The sequence below is a fragment of the Psittacula echo genome, assembly GCF_963264785.1.
Source record: "Psittacula echo genome assembly, chromosome: Z".
In the NCBI taxonomy this organism is placed as follows: Eukaryota; Metazoa; Chordata; class Aves; order Psittaciformes; family Psittacidae; genus Psittacula; species Psittacula echo.
The window spans coordinates 78,855,045-78,874,631 of NC_137742.1; positions in this window are offsets into that span (position 1 = coordinate 78,855,045).

Genomic DNA, 19,587 nt, shown 5'->3' on the forward strand with positions numbered 1-19,587 from the left:
CTCCTGGAGCGGTGCCAGCAGAGGTGTCACACTCCACACCACCTCATTTTCAGCTGCAGATCTCCTTTTGCAGTACCAGCAGCGGCTGTGCTAGACAAAATACTCTGAATTCTCAGATGTACTTTTCCTTTAGGAAACAGCTCACACTGAATAACATTTAAGGTACAGAGTGCCACTAAACCTGAGTGCGGTTCTGCTGGGAAAACAATGCATTAAATGTTTACTGAAAATAAAGCACAATTTTGCCATCATTTGTGACTTTTAACAGTCAGTCTTCCATCCTGCCATGTACACTTAGTCCAGAATGACAGCCAGAAAAGACCTGCCAACCTTGAAGTTGTCTGGGGGATGCTGAGGAACACAGCCTCTATGCATGCCCTATAGCAGGACACAGCATCAGCTGGGGTGTCAGTACTTCTGATGGCAGACCTGCAGAAACAGGGGAAGGGTGGTTGTCACTTATCTCAGTTTCTGCAAATGTTTTTTGCTTCCCTTTTTAACACTGTTTTGTGTGAAAGGAGAATGAGATATAGTCTTTCTGATGGACTCTGCTTCACAAAGAGCTTGTACTGCAGTGGCTGGAGCTGGGTGAAGCCCTGTTGAGATCGGGCGCTGTTGGTTTTGGATGCATGGAGGGTGCGACTTCCCAGCTTGCTGAAATCCTGGTGCAATAGTTTCTGAAAGTACAATTGACTTCAGCAGGAGAACAAAGGAGTCCTCTGTAACCCTGAGTGTGAAATCCATGTGCTTGCTGTGACCCTGGGCCATGGGATAGATGGGGAGCTGTTAGTGCTGGCTCTGAGGCATTACAGAGCACAAACCTACTCATGCTTGTCCAAAAATTGTGTACTGGTTAACTTTGCAAGCCTGAGCATCACCTGCCAAAGCACTCTAGATTTCTGCCAAAGCAGATATTGTCTTTCCTGGAGCTTACCTAAATCTGGTGTAAAGAAATAAGATTCCAGTGTATCTCATAGCTTAAAAACCAGGTATCAGTGCAACTCCAGGGAGGGGAAACACAGGGTATGCGGGCTTGGAACAGGAGTCTCTGAGGCTGGCTTTGTTGCTAGAGTGAATGGCACTGTGCCTAACTCCGCACACCTACTAGTAGAAAATACTACACTGACTCACATAAGCTCTGTGATGTAGTAGTTTGTGCAAGTGAAATAATGATGTCAAGGACAATCTGGTACCCAGTGTTACAGTGAAGCCCTGTGTACCTGGTGGCTGCACTGAGATTTGGGTTATCTGTTGCACACTAGGTTGTAGGTAGGTTGGTTGTTTTTATCAGCATGGTGCCCAAAACCAAGATGCTGTACGTGTTTCAGGGTGCTCCTGCCCTGGCGGTGCTCAGCCCCCTGCAAAGTCAATAGTCCTTATTGAATCTGCAGTCAAGTGAAAGACTGATGCGACAAAGAAGTAGAAGATGATTACAAAATCGGTTTGAAGTACATTTTGTCTTTTCCAGGCCAGGTTGGACGGGGCTTGGAGCAGCCTGGTCTAGTGGAAGGTGTCCCTGCCTGTGGCAGGGGATTGAAACTGGATGGGCTTTAAGGTCCCTTCCAACACAAACCACTCTGTGATTCTGTGCTAATTCACTGTTTTATGAATTAAAGAATAACGTTGAAATGATTATCCCCTTAAGGACTGCAGGAAATGCAGGTTACATTGTCTCCTTCGAGGGGTGAAGAGATATTTGAAAAATAATAAAACCTTTAAAATGCCTATAAAGTTTTTAAAATGGGTGTATGCAAAAGTTAGATTCAAAGAAAAGACTTGAAAGAGAAGTTATAGATGCTGCGCACAATTTTATTTTAATACTATTTAATGTTGGTTGGAGCAGTGAAGAGTAAAACCTGGATTTTAAACCGTGTTTTGACTTAGTCTCCTTACAACCTCCTATAAAGAAAGGGCTATTAATATTTAACATTTCTATACTCCACTTGGAGATATAATCTATATCTTGTAAGATACTGCCATAATTAAGCAAAAACCCAAATGAGTAGTAACAGTTATACCAGCAGTTCAAGACCAGAGTGGCCTCTAAATGATGTAACATTGATACTTTCTAATTATGAAATATGATTTTTCAGGATATAATTTTGCAGTCCTACTCATCTGGATGTCTGAAAACACATCTCAAAATGTTCAAGTTATTTTAATAAGGAATGAATGCGGATTCAGGATATACCAAGAAATAGTGCAGTATATACTGTAAAACAAATATAATGAAATGAGGGAAAAGAAATAACAGCAAGATGTGGAATTGCCCGAAGTCATGGTTCTTTTCTCCTAACTTCATTTTTAGTCCTTGACACATATAAAGGTGTTGTAATACCTCATGTGAGCTCAGAGGGATGGTTGAGTAATGTTATTTTGAGGCACAACTTCAGTACGTACAACCAAGTACCCTGTGCAATTTTCCAGAATTGTACACAAGGAATTAGTAATTTCTGGGCAGCAAAAACTTACTGCAGGGGGCAGGACAATGTCAGCACTTTCACCACAAAATCACCATTGTTCAGCAGACAGAGAAAAGGTTTGAATCATTTGAGTCTGAGAGACTGGTAACCATACCAGATGGAAAATAAAAGGAAAATTTCCAGCCATTTTCCTGGTTAGAAACATTAGTGCCATAGAAAAGGGAAATTTGCCACTTTTCCCACACTTTTAAAAGCCTTGAAATGAAAAGACAGTGCTGGCTATCATCATACTCTGAGCCTACAGAACAGAAAACTGAATGCATCTCCATCATTATGTGAAAATGAGGCAACAGTGGGTTATGACCCTTCACAAAAAGCTTTTGGAGTGGGTGACCCTGTGCAGAAGAGCAAGCAGGACAGGATCGAGTGAGGGCAGCCCTTTTCACCTGGGGCTGAGATACCTCTATACAGGCTCTTGTTATTTAGGTTCAGAAGACTTCTCCTGAAGCAGGACACTGCTAGCTGGAGTGCATGGATCAAACTCACGCAATTATTTTGAGGCTCTTTGCACCATTGTGGATTGGTTATGTTCTCACCCATGGGCAGCTGTTTGAGTTGGATGTCTACTCTGAAGCCAATTGTGAGCTGTATATCACTCCCCTGGACAGTGGAAAACATTATTTGCTGCTTCTTGGTGATCATTTTGGGTTTGGCAGGTGAATTACCACATGTATGGCTGTGTGAGGTCAACTACAAGGTTATTAGAGACGGACTCTTCATTAAGTACTGTAGCAACAGGACAAGGGGAATGGCTTTAACCCAACAGAGGGGAAACTGAGATGAGATCTTAGGCAGAAGTTCTTCCCTGTGAGGGTGGTGAGACCCTGGCACAGATTGCTCAGAGAAGCTGTGGCTGCCCCATCCCTGGCAGTGTTCAAGGCCAGGCTGGATGGGGCTTGGAGCAACCTGGTCTAGTGGAAGTTGTCCCTGCCCATAACAGGCGTTTGGAACTGGATGAGCTTTAAGTTCCTTTCCAACCAAAACCAGTCTGGGATTCTGTGAACTATATCCTGTAGAAAGAAGCAGGAGACTTCAGTGTTACACGGTGAGCCAATACAAGTGAGCAGCACATGCCTCCTCACAGAACAAGGCTGGTATAAATGCCTAGAGGATAAAATCCACCAAATCACTTCTAAATAAAGGTGTTGAGCTGTTGTACTAAGCATCACCTGCAAAAAAAAAATCTCTGTAAACACGTATGTCCAGAAGACAAACATGAAGCCAGCCATGTGCTGCAGAGGAAGCTTCAAATGCTGTATTTCTGTTTTTGTCTTTTGCTGGGTTTCCCCGTGAACTGAGCTATACAGTGTCACAACGATTAGCTTACCCTCCCCATTTAGCTCTCCAATGAGGTGTGAATACCTTAGCACTGATGCACAGTCTGTTTTCACTGGTGTTTCATCTGTGTTTTGTCATGCTGGGAGAAATCAGTCTTTGGGCATTTCTGAGGACTGCTGTCAAGAGGATAGGCATGTTTCCTCATCGTTTTGTCATGAGGTGTGATGGGGTTCCTCTTTCATGCTGTGCCAACCCGATTTTGGTGGAGTCTTGGGATAAGTATGAAGAAGTATGCTATGTTCTTGTTAGGGTTGGCTTTGTGACTTCGTCACTTGCAGGGATATGTGAGTCTGCGCAGAGGCTAAATTGTGAGTGCACAGAAGCAGCGAAGTAATTTAGTGAATAAAAAGCCTCTTCTGACTTTCCTTTTCACACATTTTGAAAGAGAAGGAATAAGGTTTCTCTCTCATGCTGCTTTAACATTGTTAACAAGGTGACTGATATCAGCACACTGAAACCCAGAGAGAAATACCAGAGGTAGCTGCCATTAGCAGATACCATTGGCTTGACAGGACAAACACAACCCACAGACCTTCCTACAGTTGAAAACCACTGCTGTCCCTGAATGTGTGGCATTAGGTGTCCTGGGGAAGAGTTTTACAAATCTCCCACCCTGTGATCAGACTTGGGGTGTAATGGGATATAACGTTTCTTGTGTACCACGTGAGCTGCCCTTTTGCCTTTAGTCCTTTGAGCAAGCGTTACTGGTAGCTATTATATGACAGTGGGTGTCCGTAAAGCAAGTATCATAAACTTAGTTTTATCCTAACATTGACTATAGCTTTATTTAGAGGAAAAATAAAAGTCAGCTTGTGGTATTTAAATAAGATGGTATGCTCCTGGAATGCTGCTTACCCTGTTCTCCTTTCAGAGCACCTCCTAGGCTCTGCTCATCTTTCAGGGGAGCTCTCCATTCACTAAGCCCTATCTCCTCTGAGACTAAAGCAGCTCAATGATGTCTTTACACAAAAGCTTGCTTTCATCTCAGACCATACACATACAACTGGCCTAAACTGCCGTAGGTGATATTACCCTGGTTCTGAAAAGCTCTGCTGGAATAACATGATCCCTAAAGCAATTTAGTTGGAAGAGTCAGGGCTTTGCTTATCATATCTGCAAGAACCTTATCTTCCAATACACTGCTGTTTGCTGTGTGTGGCTGCTGCAGTCCCCATAGTAAGTCTAGCGTAACAGACAAGCAGTTGCCACTGTCTACCTCTTCACTAATTACCATTGTTTTTTATATGGAGAAGATGTGTGTTGCATGGGCTGCAAACATGCATTAGTCAAAACTCTTGCAGCCCTTTGTTCATACAGTTAGAATGACTTGGGTGCTGCATGCGTCTGCTGGCTCCCAGGAGGCTTCTTAGCAGGTGATATGTCTCTGTTTTCCCATAGGAATTCCACAGAAACACGTGCTGTGTAATGTAATACTGTGCTGTTCCCTCTCTGAGTCTATAATTTACGGTTGTCTGGGAAAAAAAAAAAAAAAAAAGTAGAGTTGCTTTAATACAATTTTATACTACTTAATTTATTAGTAGTTAATATATTTAATTTATTAGCTGGGTTAAAATGGGAGACGTAGTACAGCAATTCAAATCAGTCCTGTTCCGATAAACAAAGGCACTTGTACATTCCTGCCTTATGTGGATAACCTCATATACATCTCCCTTAAAATCACAGAGGTTTCAGGAGTACTGGGGCGCATCCGTATCCACTGACACAACAAACGCAAGCCTTTGGGTGAGGCTTGAATCCAGCAGGAATGGAAATCTTTAACCATTGCTTAGGTCATGGAAAAAGATTGAGCTCTCAGCTCTCAGATGTCTGTCCCTGTGCACACAACAACTGCATGCCTCCTAAGCCTCCATCCCCTCCCTCTGCCCCCAAGCAGTGGCGGTGCAGGCAGTTCCTAGCCCTTGATTCCTGATATGCCATCATATGTTGGCAGAGCTCCTCTTTGCACAAATTTAAATTTCTCTTGGGAGCAGGTTTCACTGGTCTGAGAAAGTAACAGACTGTTCCCTACTTCCCTCTTCTACATCTGAGTATATACCCCTCCTGCATCCTGTGCATTGGCTCTGACATATGTACCATATCTACAGCCATGACATGCAGCCAAGCTTCAGAACTGCCCCTTTTTGAAATGCCCGTACAATTTTAGTGTCATGTTTGACATCAAATTTTGGAGAAGGAATGATAGAAGTGTAAGTAAAGCAAAGGTTTTAATGTGGATATTTGTCTCCGTGGCTTTGGGAAAGCCAACAGTGTTTTACGTGTTTTGCATTTCCAGGTCTATAAAACTGCGATGCTCTCTATGTGCACTTATAGGAAGCAGCGGGTAGCACATATGTGAGATCACTACACACACAGTTTGAGAAATGGTACGTTGTACTGCTTATGGTCTGTCTTCACTTCCAGCTGATCCTGTCCTTACCCTAAGACCAGCTCTTCCACTATACAAGGAAGAGAATGCAGAGGTTAAGTGCCAGCTTTTATTCAGGAATGCCCTCCTCCTCTCAGCTGTTGGTGTTCTGTCATGGTCAATCTCCTTTGGCCTTCAACCTCTTTAAAGTATATTAGGGAAGTATTTCATTAAAATGCTGCAATTTCTTTGTGGCAATTTGCTTGCAAAAGAAGTGTGGGGATAGCTGGATTTGCTCTTACTCTTCTGGAGGCTCTGCCTAAAAGCAGTGTCTTCCTTATCTGTATTTCCAGATACTTCAGCATCACTTTATTCTATATCAGTTAGTAATGATAAATATTACTGACTAATAATTAGTAATATTGTGGTGCAGTCAGTAAACTGCATCACAGTAATGATGCAGTTTAATAGGTAACTGAAAAGATAGCTGGGTTAGAGCTCAGTTCTATGTAGAAAATACCTCTGCATTGTGGCAGTGCCGTATGGCAGGATGCAAAGCTAAAATTCACATCCATGTTATGGAGTCATAGGAAAAGTGAGTAGGTTACCAAAGTGACAAAAAAGTGCAGAATCACTTGCTCTTGGAAATCTACAGCTTCCTCAAATGAGCGGTTTAGTTATGCCAGTGGAGTTACTTTTTGATAAATGTAGACTGAGTGGGTCCACAAATTTCACTTGTCAAAATAAGGCATAAGCATACGCCTCATGCCAGTTTCAAAGGTCTTGTGGGGAGATTAGCTGGTGCTTATAAAGTGACTGAGGAGGGCAGAAAGTGAAGAGAAAGAGACTGCTTTGAAAACTTCAGCAGAGCTCTGAGCCCTGATGAGCAGCTCCCGTGGCCTGCCAGCATTTTGCTTGGGCTGTGTGAGATTTATTTGGCCCAATGCCTCCTGCTTCCTCTTGCACTTTGAGGACATGAAGGAAGGTGTGGGCAAGGGAAAACCTTGTCAGATAAAATCTCGCAGAAGGGTTGAAGCTGAGAGAGGAGCTGTACTCCGTGTGCTTGCTTGGCCTAAATTCTGCACAGTTGTCAGCTGAACTTGCCAACCTCTATGTGTGCTCAAAGCTCAGATCACATAAAAGCGGTGCTTATGCAGGAGCAGGGTGAGGATTGGGGGTGAGTGGGTTTTCTTTTATTTTACTTTTGTTATTTTGTAATTATAGAGGTAAATGAATTTCTCCAGTGTTTTGTTAAAGCTGGCAGATCAGCGAAGGGATGCTCGCTCAGATCCTGACAAGCAACCAGCAATCAAATGTTTTATTTCCCTAAAACAGGATATCCATTTTCCTTGCTTTACCTTTTTGAAAGGGTCTGTAAAAGGTCTATGTTTGCAAAATTAACTCAAGACTGTTTTTAAAAAACAAAAGCTATATTATCAATCTGACAGTCCTTCTTTGGACCTGACCCCAATTTCATGATTCAAACTGATTATTGGGAATAGACTCATTGACTTCAGTGGAACTGAGTGTCACAAGCTATTCAGGCTTCACAAGCATATCTGAGTCTGGCCTATGATGGTTCCACCCTTTCTCTGTACATCAGCCTTTTTACCAAGCGCTTCCAGCATCTCTGGGTATACTGTGAAAAACTGTTCAGGCATTTTCGTTACAGCATCCTTTTTCCCCGAAGAGAAATTGGCTGTATTGCAATACTTTTTTTTTCCCCCTTAAGTAAATAGATATAGTTTATATCTTCTGGCAGGAATAAGAAAGCAAAAATAAAACAAGCCCTCGGAATTCTTGGCAAGATCTTCCAGGGTTTGATCCCTTGGCAGAGCTGTGTGGTTTGGCTTTCTCTCTTCTCTTAGCATTGTGTGTTCATGCCTCATTTTCTTTGATTTCATAGCACTATTTATGTTTATCTGCTAGCTTTTGTCTCTGTTGCCAGTTCCTTTTCCTTTTCCTTTTTAAAATGCTTCATCTACTTGACTACTAAATGCCCTCTTCTCTGTGTAGTTGGGATACCTTGTTTTCTCAGTGTTCTTTCCTCAGGACAAGACTTTGTATAACCCACTTCTGCTACTTTTTCCACTCTTTTCTGTCTTTCTGTTTCCCAATATCCTTTTTTGTCCTTGTAACTCTGTCAATCCTTGCTTCTACTGCTGTTTTTTGGGAAGCTGTTGTCCTCAAAGTGGAGCTCACTCTCCTTTTGGTTAGGTTTTTCCTTTTGTCCTGGCTTTTTAACCTTTTGCTGTTATTAATAATTCTGTTCTTGGTACAATTATTACTATTTACTTTTGTGTTTCCTTAACAAATCCCAACATTTGGTTTCATTAGATGTTTTGGATCCCATGGAATCATGGAAACCAGGCTTGTTACTGGTTTACAGGACACTTCATGACTTTTTCATGAAACTGGCAGTGGCAACAAAATCTCTCAGTGAATTTTCTTCACAGAAATCAAACATGTATTCTCAGTTAAAGATTTTTGTCACTGAAAAGGATTTTTGGACCAAAACAGGGAATTTGATGTTTTGACAGTAGATAAGTTATGACAGAATTTCTTAGTGTTATGTTGAAGACCTCTGTGGAAATAGTCCTTCTGGGCCCACTACTGTTTCTTCTGAATTCAGCTATTGATCTCTCCTTGATTGAATGGGAGCAGTGTTGGATCCACAGCAAAGGACCTGGAAAACAGTTTTCAATATGGGTATTTATAAGCCTTTTATAAACTCCAGGAGTTCACAGCTTTCTGAAGCTTGAGGCTGCTTGATTTCCAGCCCAGCTGATCCTGGAGTGGGGATGGACAGATAGTCAGGGATGCTAATCTTCAGATAGTCAGGGATGCTAATCTTATCAGCCTTCCTGGTTTAAATTAACTTTTAGGGGGAAAAAAAATCTCATTTAGTAACAACAGTGTCTATCCATGGAAATGCACTGATTTAGTGGTGAGCTGCTTTTGCAGAATACAACCTGGATTTTTAGAGCTAATTCAATTTAATTTCACTCCAAAGTGCGTTACAAATATTATTCAGTTTGGTAGACATTGTTCTAAAAGACATTTTGACAAATATACTGGATTTAATAGAGTCTAATGGAAATAGTTAAACATATATTTATTTTAATTACTGAAAATTAAAAGGAACATCTTAACTTAAACCCTAATTTGGTGTTCTGCCAATTTAAGCAAAGATGAATGAGGCATATTAAAAATGAACACAGTTCTTATTTTTATTGGTTATATGGCCACCTTTCTCACTACATATATCAGTTAGCAAAGTCTGCTTTCAGCAGTGGAAATTTCATTATCACTTCTAATTCTGGTTTTGTAGCACATTAAAGTTTCCAACAGTTAATGACTCTGGTTTCTTTCTGTTCAGATTTACCTTTCATGAAGGAACATGGAAGAGGAAATAAATGACAGTAAGGCTGAATTATGAACTCTCAGAAGTTGAGAACAAGAACTGATTGTATTGTAGAACCTGAATTCACTGCTCTTGATTCATGCTTGGCAGCAGTGATGGCATGCATGAGATTGCTGAAGCAGATGTAACATGCTTATTACTCATGCAGGTTAGAAGACAGAAAGAAAACATTTATTCCAGTTTTTATTTTGATATTTTAAGAATACCACAAACACCACTTTAAAAGTCTGTTGGTTGCTTGAAAACTGATGATGGGAGTTCCTAACCTTAACTAAAACACTTGCCAAACCAGAACTTCTCAGTTACTTCTCAGGTATTCACCTGAGGGACTTAGCGTCTTTTTGAGGGTCACTCCACTGCAGGACAACTGCAATTATATCTCACAGAGGTGTCCCAGCTCTTAATAACATCTTCTGCAAAGTGCTTGGAGGTTCCCTGGCAAAAATGATTTCAGCATGCAAAATACTGCTGCAATATAAACTAATCTAGATAGCAGGGGTCAGTCCTGTCCGTCTACGTTAACCTAACAGCCTGCGCTTCTCCTCTTCCCTTCACCATTTGCCAAAACAAATACAGTTTGTTTTCCCTTTGATCCCATGGAGCTGACAGTGACAGATTACTTTGAGTTTGTCATCCTGAACCTTCCCACTTCCCTGGTGAAGTGACCCATGACATGAGGGAGATCTGTAATTGTGGACAGCTGCCTTTCTGAGCAATGTCCAGGTACCACAGGAGAGGTGTGATGGGACCACACGGAAGTCACCATCTTCCCAGGACAGCCGCTGGGTCCTGGAGGGGAGTGGTGAGAAATAACTGAGTGAGGAGCTGTGTGTGTGCTAAAGTTTTCACAAGGCACCTCACTATTCTAAAAAGTCTCATTTTCTTAATGCAGTAAGGGTTACAGGCCATTATGAATACAGAAATAAGAGACTTTCTCCAACAGTGGGGTCCCTGTGTAACATGAATTCTAATTATTATATTTTCACATCGGTCAGTACTACTGGGATCATAGAGTCGTAGAATCATAGAATAGTTAGGGTTGGAAAGGACCTTAAGATCATCTAGTTCCAACCCCCCTGCCATGGGCAGGGACACCTCACACTAAACCATGCCACCCAAGGCCTCACCCAACCTCGCCTTGAACACCGCCAAGGATGGAGCATTCACAACCTCCCTGGGCAACCCATTCCAGTGCCTCACCACCCTCACAGTAAAGAATTTCTTCCTTAGATCCAATCTAAACTTCCCCTGTTTAAGTTTTAAACCATTACCCCTTGTCCTGTCACTACAGTCCCTAATGAATAGTCCCTCCCCAGCATCCTTGTAGGCCCCCTTCAGATACTAGAAAGCTGCTATGAGGTCTCCACACAGCCTTCTCTTCTCCAGGCTGAACAGACCCAACTTTCTCAGCCTGTCTTCAAACAGGAGGTGCTCCAGTCCCCTGATCATCCTCGTGGGCCTCCTCTGGACTTGTTCCAACAGTTCCAGGTCCTTTTTATGTTGAGGACACCAGAACTGCACACAATACTCCAAGTGAGGTCTCATGAGAGCAGAGTAGAGGGGCAGGATCACCTCCTTTGACCTGCTGGTCACACTCCTCTTGATGCAGCCCAGGATATGGTTGGCTTTCTGGGCTGCGAGCGCACACTGCCGGCTCATGTTCATTTTTTCATCGACCAAGACCCCCAAGTCGTCCTCTGCAGGGCTGCTCTGAATCTCTTCTCTGCCCAACCTGTAGCTGTGCCTGGGATTGCTCCAACCCAGGTGTAGGACCTTGCACTTGGCATGGTTAAACTTCATCAGGTTGGCATCAGCCCACCTCACAAGCATGTCGAGGTCCCTCTGGATGGCATCCATTCCCTCCGGCGTATCAACCGAACCACACAGCTTGGTGTCATCGGCAAACTTGCTGAGGGCGCACTCAATCCCACTGTCCATGTCACTGACAGATGTTGAACAAGACCGGTCCCAACACCGATCCCTGAGGGACACCACTCGTTACCGGTCTGAAGCCGGACATTGAGCCATTGACCACAACTCTTTGTGTGCAGCCATCCAGCCAGTTCTTTATCCACCGAGAGGTCCACCCATCAAATTGATGTCTCTCCCATTTAGAGATAAGGATGTCGTGTGGAACAGTGTCAAACGCTTTGCACACGTCCAGGTAGATGACATCAACGGCTCTGCCCCTGTCCATCAGTTTCGTAGCCCCATCATAGAAGGCTACCAAATGGGTCAGGCAGGATTTCCCCTTAGTGAAGCCATGCTGGCTGTCACCAAGCACCTCCTTGTTTTTCATGTGCCTTAGCATGCCTTCCAGGAGAATCTGCTCCAAGATTTTCCCAGGTACAGAGGTGAGACTGACTGGTCTGTAATTCCCCAGGTCATCCATTTTCCCCTTCTTGAAAATGGGGGTTATATTTCCCTTTTTCCAGTCATTGGGAACTTCAGCTGACTGCCATGATTTTTCAAATATGATGGCCAGTGGCTTAGCAACTTCATTCGCCAGCTCCGTCGGGACCCGCGGATGGATTTCGTCAGCTCCCATGGACTTGTGTACGTTTAGGTTTTTAAGATGGTCTCGAACCACATCTGCTCCTACAGTGGGCCTAAGGTCTTCATTCTTACAGTCCCTGCGTTCGCCTTTCAAGACTTGGGTGGTGCGGTCAGAGCTTTTGCCAGTGAAGACTGAGGCAAAGAAGTCATTAAGAACCTCAGCCTTCTCCAAATCCAGGGTAGCCAGTTCTCCCGACATCTTCCAGAGGGGGCCTACGTTGTCCCTAGTCTGTTTTTTATTTGCTACGTACCTATAAAATCCCTTCCTGATATCCTTAACATCCCTAGCCAAGTTTAATTCTATCTGGGCCTTAGCTTTCCCAACCTAAATAGATAGAAATATTTTGTGTTCAACCTTCAAAAACTGTAAAACCGATGAAGATGGGTTTTGTCAGTAAAAAGCAGGACTCATTCAGGATCCAGTGATGTGGTTTATGTATGTCAAAGTTACCAAGCACATATCTAGGACTAAGGGTAACAACAGTCTCAACAACTGTCAAGATTAGTCATTCTTGTTATTCTCCACATCCCAAAGCTCTTAGTGTACTTTGCAGTAGTAAAAATGAAATTATATCTCATAAAGCCATATGAAACACAACATCAGAACAAACTATCAGCAGAAGATTTGTCAGACTTGTCCAGGAGTTTTAAAATACTGAGCATACCGTCACAGTGTAATTCATGCTGGAAGAGACCTCTGGAGATCTCCTATTCCACCTCCATCTCAAAGCAGCAACAGCTTATGGGTCAGAGTGGGGATGTTAAGGGCTTTTTCCAACCCATTTTGAAAACTTCTGAGGCTGGATACCAGACAGCCTCCCTGGGATACTGCCCCACTACTCTGTGTCCTCACAGAGGAAAGCCTCTACTGTATCCAGCTCAAATCTCTTCTATTATCTGTTGTCCTCATACCATGTACTCTGAATGATGTGCCTCCATCTCCTTGATGGGCTCCTGGGCTCAGTGGTCACCCCTATGTAGTGTCATCTGCAAACGTGGTGGGAGAGCAGGCCAGCAGCTCCTCCAGGACACTGTCAAAATGAACAGATCCCCCAAATATTTGTACAAACAGTCCCTGCTGATACTAGTCTGCGATGTTAGTACACCATGTAATTTGCTTTAAAGAACAAAAGCAGGATCTCAGACCCAGGAGAGAGTCTGCAGACTGGAGATCTCACGGAATGAAACAATGATAAGTACAAGATGTGAAGTGATTCTATGCTGGAGACAGCTCATCCACTGAGATTCAGTATTGAACTCAATGACTCCTTAACTTTTGCAGCTCTTGAAACCTGTCAATTTCGGTAAGTTCTTGATCACACCCTAACATATGTGATTAAAAGCAAAGGGACTGAATTTTGTCTTTTTCTGCAGTAAGAAATAATGACTAATTAATGGCATCATATTTCTTAAAGAGAATTCCTTTAGCAGATTTCTGACTAGAGAGACTTGGGTTTTTAGAAGCTAATTATCAAACCTATTGTAAAGGCTCCTTTGACTATGTTATTGACATGTTAAAGGCAATTGTCAGCAGAAGTGTTCTGTGGAACAGACTGCTCAAGAGACACTCTAAGACATAAATAGTACAAAGCTCCTGCACTGGAGTTCATCGATGATCATGTTTGAAAGCTTTCAGAGCAACACATGAAAAAGTATTTAACTTTGATCTGATTGTGTTTTCACTAGCTTTTCTTTGGTAATCTCAGCTTCCATGACCAAGTTGCTTACAATAGCCTTGGCAGCCACAGTGGTCAGTTTTTGTAGTGCATTGGTTGTCTGAGCAAAGGTATTTTTTTTGTTGTTCTTGGTTGAACTTTGTAAATCAGCTAAAGGTTGGGGGTTCTATATAAATCACAAGATGATGTCAGCATGTTCTAGGTTAATGCTTTGTTTTACGCAAGGTAACATATTCTGTTGTCCAACATCTTTACATGTCCAGTAAGTACAAATATCTTGCAAGATATATTTATTGTTATTAGATACATTAGTTATTAAGATACATTTGTTTATTGTTATTGAAATTGTTTAGATGTAGGAACTGTCTGACTCTTTATTCTGCAATGGAAAACCTGCTAAAATATGCAACAAGAACTTGTCCTTCTTGAGGAAATAGCCTCTCATTAAGCAATACACAAAGTAGCCCATATTTTGACCAGAGTCTAATAGTCATACATGCATAACAATTTCTGTTCAAAATTTTGTACATTGTTACATGAATTTGGAAGAATATTTTGCAAACTTTTGTATGAAACTCTTAAAGGTTACTCCCAAAGCAAGTTGCTCATCCTACAACTGTAGCACCAACTTAATTCTACCATGCCTCTGTGCAGGTGTAGTAAATCCACTGCTGGGAGGATTGCCTCCCTCCATAGGTACAGGATAAATTGTGTGCCTCTGTGCTGTGGCCATTTGCTTACATTTTCTATCTGTCCATGTCCAGTAATCCTACTGGAGTTATTGCTAAAGCTCTGCTCTCACTGGGCTGTCAGACATCCAGAAATCCCAGCATCCAGAAATTCTTGAAAAACATATTTCTCAGCTTCTGGAATAGTGAATGAAATTAGAGGCAGAGAAACTTGGATGGCATAATACAGCAGCCATAGACTGACTCGTACTCTTGGCAGACATCAAACCTACATGTCCACTTTTAAATATGTTGAGACACGTATGAGGTAACTGTGTAACTTCTAACAGCTGGAGTTTAGTTCCTTAACTAACTTCAAAAATAAAGCCTTTAGATTTGATTTTCAGGCTTTTTCAGTATTGTTAGATAATAAGACAGCAGATAGACTTGCAAAAGAAATAATAACAAAACCATGCCTAAATATTTTCATCACATAGCAACTGTTTCTTACCCTCTATCAATATTATGGAGATGTAATTAATTGCATCATAGTCTATATTATTAATATTATATACCAAATAAGTGACTGGCTCTACTTAAAGAACACAGATTTGAGGTGATCCAACTAATAAAGCAACTAAAGCCCCTGTTTTGTGGAGATTGCAAAGGCCCATTTTGCCTACAGGAAAATACACCAACACTCTGTATGTGGAAGAAACACCTGAGTGACTTTTGCAAAAACAAACACAATACATCCTTAGAAGGCCAAGTGTCACTGAGTGTGACTGCCTACCTTGGAGGTTTTATGTTTTCTCTGTCCTAATGATGCTTCTCTGTGTAATTCCTTTTTGACTTGTGGGCTAGTTTACACTGACACCTTGAAGGCTAAACCCCTTTGCCTTCCCTCCCGCCACTTGATTTGCTTTTCTATCACCACATGCTGCACATATGAGGTGGAGCTGCCTTTTAACTTCAGAAATCAGCAAGACAGGAGGGCAATGGAAATCAATCAAATCTTCAGAAACATAATAGCAGTAAGGCACCCACAAAACTAGCACTTGGATCGAAAACTAGATGGGTGGCCAGCTTTATCCCAGACAGTCCATCAACAGCCTAACCACAGGTCAGACTAACTCCAACATTGCTCGTGGTATCCTCTGACATTCACCAAGAAGCCAGATATTTCCACCCAAGGAGTTTCCTTCACAGGGATTGCCTTTAAAGAGAAAGAGGGAAGTCAGTTTCTTAGAGAAAGTGCACATGTATGACACCTAATGAAAGACTTATATAAAAAAAGGCAAATTAAACCTATGTTGTTGATTGTATAATTGTGGGGAAGTAGGAATTGGGCTTCCACTTCATTTCTCATCAGCCTGAATCTTCCTAGACTTGAGGAGAAAAAAAATAAATAAAAGATATCCTCATGACAGTTTGTATTCATATGTAAATTATCTCATGTGGGGTTCTCCTAGTTCGATCCCTGCATATTCAGTTGCCAGTACAAGTACCCAAAACATTATTTTTTGAGGCTTGCTTCCTGCAGTAGTACAACTGTTCTTCATTTCATAGTAGTGGTGTGAGACAGAGGATCCAGGCACTTTTGGCAGGGGTGAGTTATATTATATTTGTTATGAGCGCATGTACTTGCTTGAACCAATATAATGGCTAAAGGGAGAAAGAACAGCCCTAAGATCCTACTGTCTGAGACAGTAGACAATGCACCCATATTCATTTAATATAAACTTTAGCATCAGTTGTTTGATTCAGTTAATTTAGGCTCTGAAGACTGTCTTAAACAGGCCACCAAAGGGCAGCTATTGAGAGTCTTAGTGGGCAGATGAATCCATCTGTGTACAAGCACGGATGGTGGAGCTTGAAAGTCTTCACGGCTGGTCTTGGGTTTCAGCTTTTCAGCTATTGCCCAACTTCAGTCTGTGCTGTAAAGCAAATTCTAGTAAAAAATCTAAAATCCCAAGCTAAATGTACCTGGTCTCTTTCCCTTCACTTTCATCTTTCCTACCAACTTATGCTTCTGTCTGCTAAGCAGAAATGACTGGGTTTGTAATAAGAAAAGGTGTGATTTCCAGCTCTTGATCCAATCTCTTGTTAACAGAATTTTGGCTATAAGACACAAGCAAGAACTTGGACAAGGCGTGGTTTTAAGGAACCAGCACAGAAAATGAGCTAATAGCCAAGATATGCAATGTTTGAGGTTTGCAGGTAGGTTTCTTAGGATGAGCTCTCTGGTGGGACACTGAGTAGAAGGAATTTGGTAAAATTATGAGGAATTATGCTGGTAGTTCTGCCCTAAATTAGGCAGAGCAGATGAGGGGCAGGAGCACCTCACACTTTTCTGCAATTAGCTTTCACTAAACTGTGAAATGTTTGTAAATCTTTGATTTACATATGCCTGCAGTTTCCAGTCATCTAAGCTGTGTGTTATGCTGTTGTAAAGTATCTTTTCTACTTACCAGCTATAACAAGGCAGACATTAACTTTTTGCCATAGTACAAAGTGAAATTCTGTGTAATCCCTATGTTATGGCTCCTGTTCTCTGTAGTTTAATCTACAACATTGGTAATTTGTTATACAACAAGAAACACATTTTAAGAATTGTCACATTTTGTAATTCCTTTTTGTGTTTGGAGCATCACAAGCGTTGTGGCTCTGGTTCAAGCCAACTGTAGCCTGGAAAAAGAAATATAATCTAAAAATACCATAAGAATGGAAATTCTTAGCGTTAATCTCATGTGAGGCTTTTACATTCTGTGGTGAATATCTGAACCTGAAAGAGAGTCTGACTGGAAATCGAGGATCTTTGCAGTTATTTGCAGCTCCTCTCATCTACCCAGGCTATTCCTGTGGGTCCCGTTCATGAAAGGGTTTGATGAGGAGACCTTGCTCCATCTGAGGACCTATCAAAAAGAGTGCATTAGCTTTCATGACAGGGTGGCTTTGTACTGAAGGAAAGGGTAGAGGGTTAGCCAACCAGAGGAGGATGAGGGCAAGAGTGGCTGAATAGATAAAGGTGACAGTTTGAAATTTGGTCAATCTGAGGTGCAGTTCCCCTGCCACTGCTGGGTTCTGGTGAAGCCCTGGGCGTATCTCTTACTGTGTGTTGCACATGGTTGACCATACAATGGGGAGAGCTGCCCGCAAGAGAACGATGGCAGGGATGTTTACAAGAGAAAACCAAAGGGAAGGAAGGAGGTGTGGTATAAGTCCATCCCATACCAGTTAACAGGGTCCTCATGGAAGGGAGAAATGATCAATCCTCCAGTCCTATGCAGATCTGTCAGAAAAACTAGGCAGCTCCCTGATATGCCTCTTCAGGACATCCAGCAGCTTCTGAGGAGCCAAGATCTGGCATGATGTGGCCTACTATTAATGACTGAAGCCTGGGTGTCATGTCATGTATCTGAAGTGGAAGAACCAATGGGACCTTTCCTCTTCCCCCCCCTTTTATTTATGCAAGCATCTATAATTTACACAGGTTGTATGTCAGGGCTGAATAAGGTCATATAAAGTTTGCAAATATGCATTAACAAATTATCATGTTGCCAAAATAATTTGTATTTGTAACACGTCTCATGCTCTTACGCAGTGCTGTGAGTGAACCTGAAAGGCAGAAGTAGTATTTTTATGCTAATATGCTGTAAAATGTCTTAGCAAAATAAGCAAGTCCCTTTGCAGTGGGTGTTTATTTTCCTTGATATGATTTAAAAGATTCTCGTGTCATGACAATCTTTTGTGTTGTATTTGTAAAATGATCTCTATGAGAATAACACACTATTATAATATGTTACAATCTAAAGTTGCTTGAGCAGCAGAAAGCTCCTAATACAGTGCTTCACGATGGAGCACTTAAACACTTTAGTGCAGCTTTCATGTACAGTATTTTAAAGAACTGCTACAAGCCATGTTTGCAGTGCTTTTGGGAAAGCAGGGTAATATCGAGGAGAAGGCGCCTTACCAGCAAGCTTCCTGTCACTGAACGATCATGTTGCTGTTCCAGCAAATCCAGGTGGGAACATTTTCAAGGAAATGTTGAATACTTCTCATTTTGCCCAGAAACAGCATAGCTATTTTTAGGGATATTTTCCATTGGCCTGCAGCACATCTCAGTTGCTGTAGCATAATGGAGAGTGGCATATTGTACATTACGTTGAATTGAGAAAATGACTATGTTGCATCATGTCTGTATTTGGCACTGAAGGATGCTGAGATATTCATATTTCCTCATACTTGTGCCAATTTGTATGCAACACAGATATATTATAAATGGAATGTAGGATATGGAAACCATCCTGTGCTCCTTTAACCCTGCAACACCTCGATAGTATATGATTTTTTTGAAGGAGACTGGAATCAGTCCCAGTGTATCCCAGCCATAGTCTGTTTATAGTACTTAAATATAAGGCACTGTTGGTGTTGTGGAAGGAGCTGTTGTAATGCATACTTTATAGGCTCTACCTATATCGACATGTCAGGCTCAAAAATAGAAATATAAAAAATGTAAATATACAAAAATTATTCAGTCTTTTCAGGGCATTTTCTAATCAACACCCTGCATGTAAAACTCCTGGGATGTAACATGTCAGGTATGCACCCTGGGGTAATCAGGTTCAGATCCTTAGGGGGAAAAGGCTGCTCCACGGTCAGGAGGTGCCTCTGCCCTGAAAAGCACCACAACTATGTGAGGTGATCTGCATCCATTTCCTTTTCTCATGATAACCTCCCTGCTGGGATGCTCAGTGGGGCAGGATCAGACTCTTCTGCCTCTATTGCACTTGAGAGTAGATGGACAGATGAGCTCCAGGACAAGGCCAAATTGAGGGCCATATAATCTGCTGTGAAATTTCTTGATGCTGATTTCCTCCTCAAGTCTTGTATCACATTTATAGAGAAAAAAATCAAAAAGCCTGGATACTCTGTTTTAATCTATATAACTTTTATTCATACAACTACTGTAATATTAAATAGACTTTATATCGGTGTCTGAATTGTGGACAATTAAACAACTGTCTTTGGAGATGCAGGAGTTGCAGTGATTTTTCATATCTGGTTTGTGAGCAGG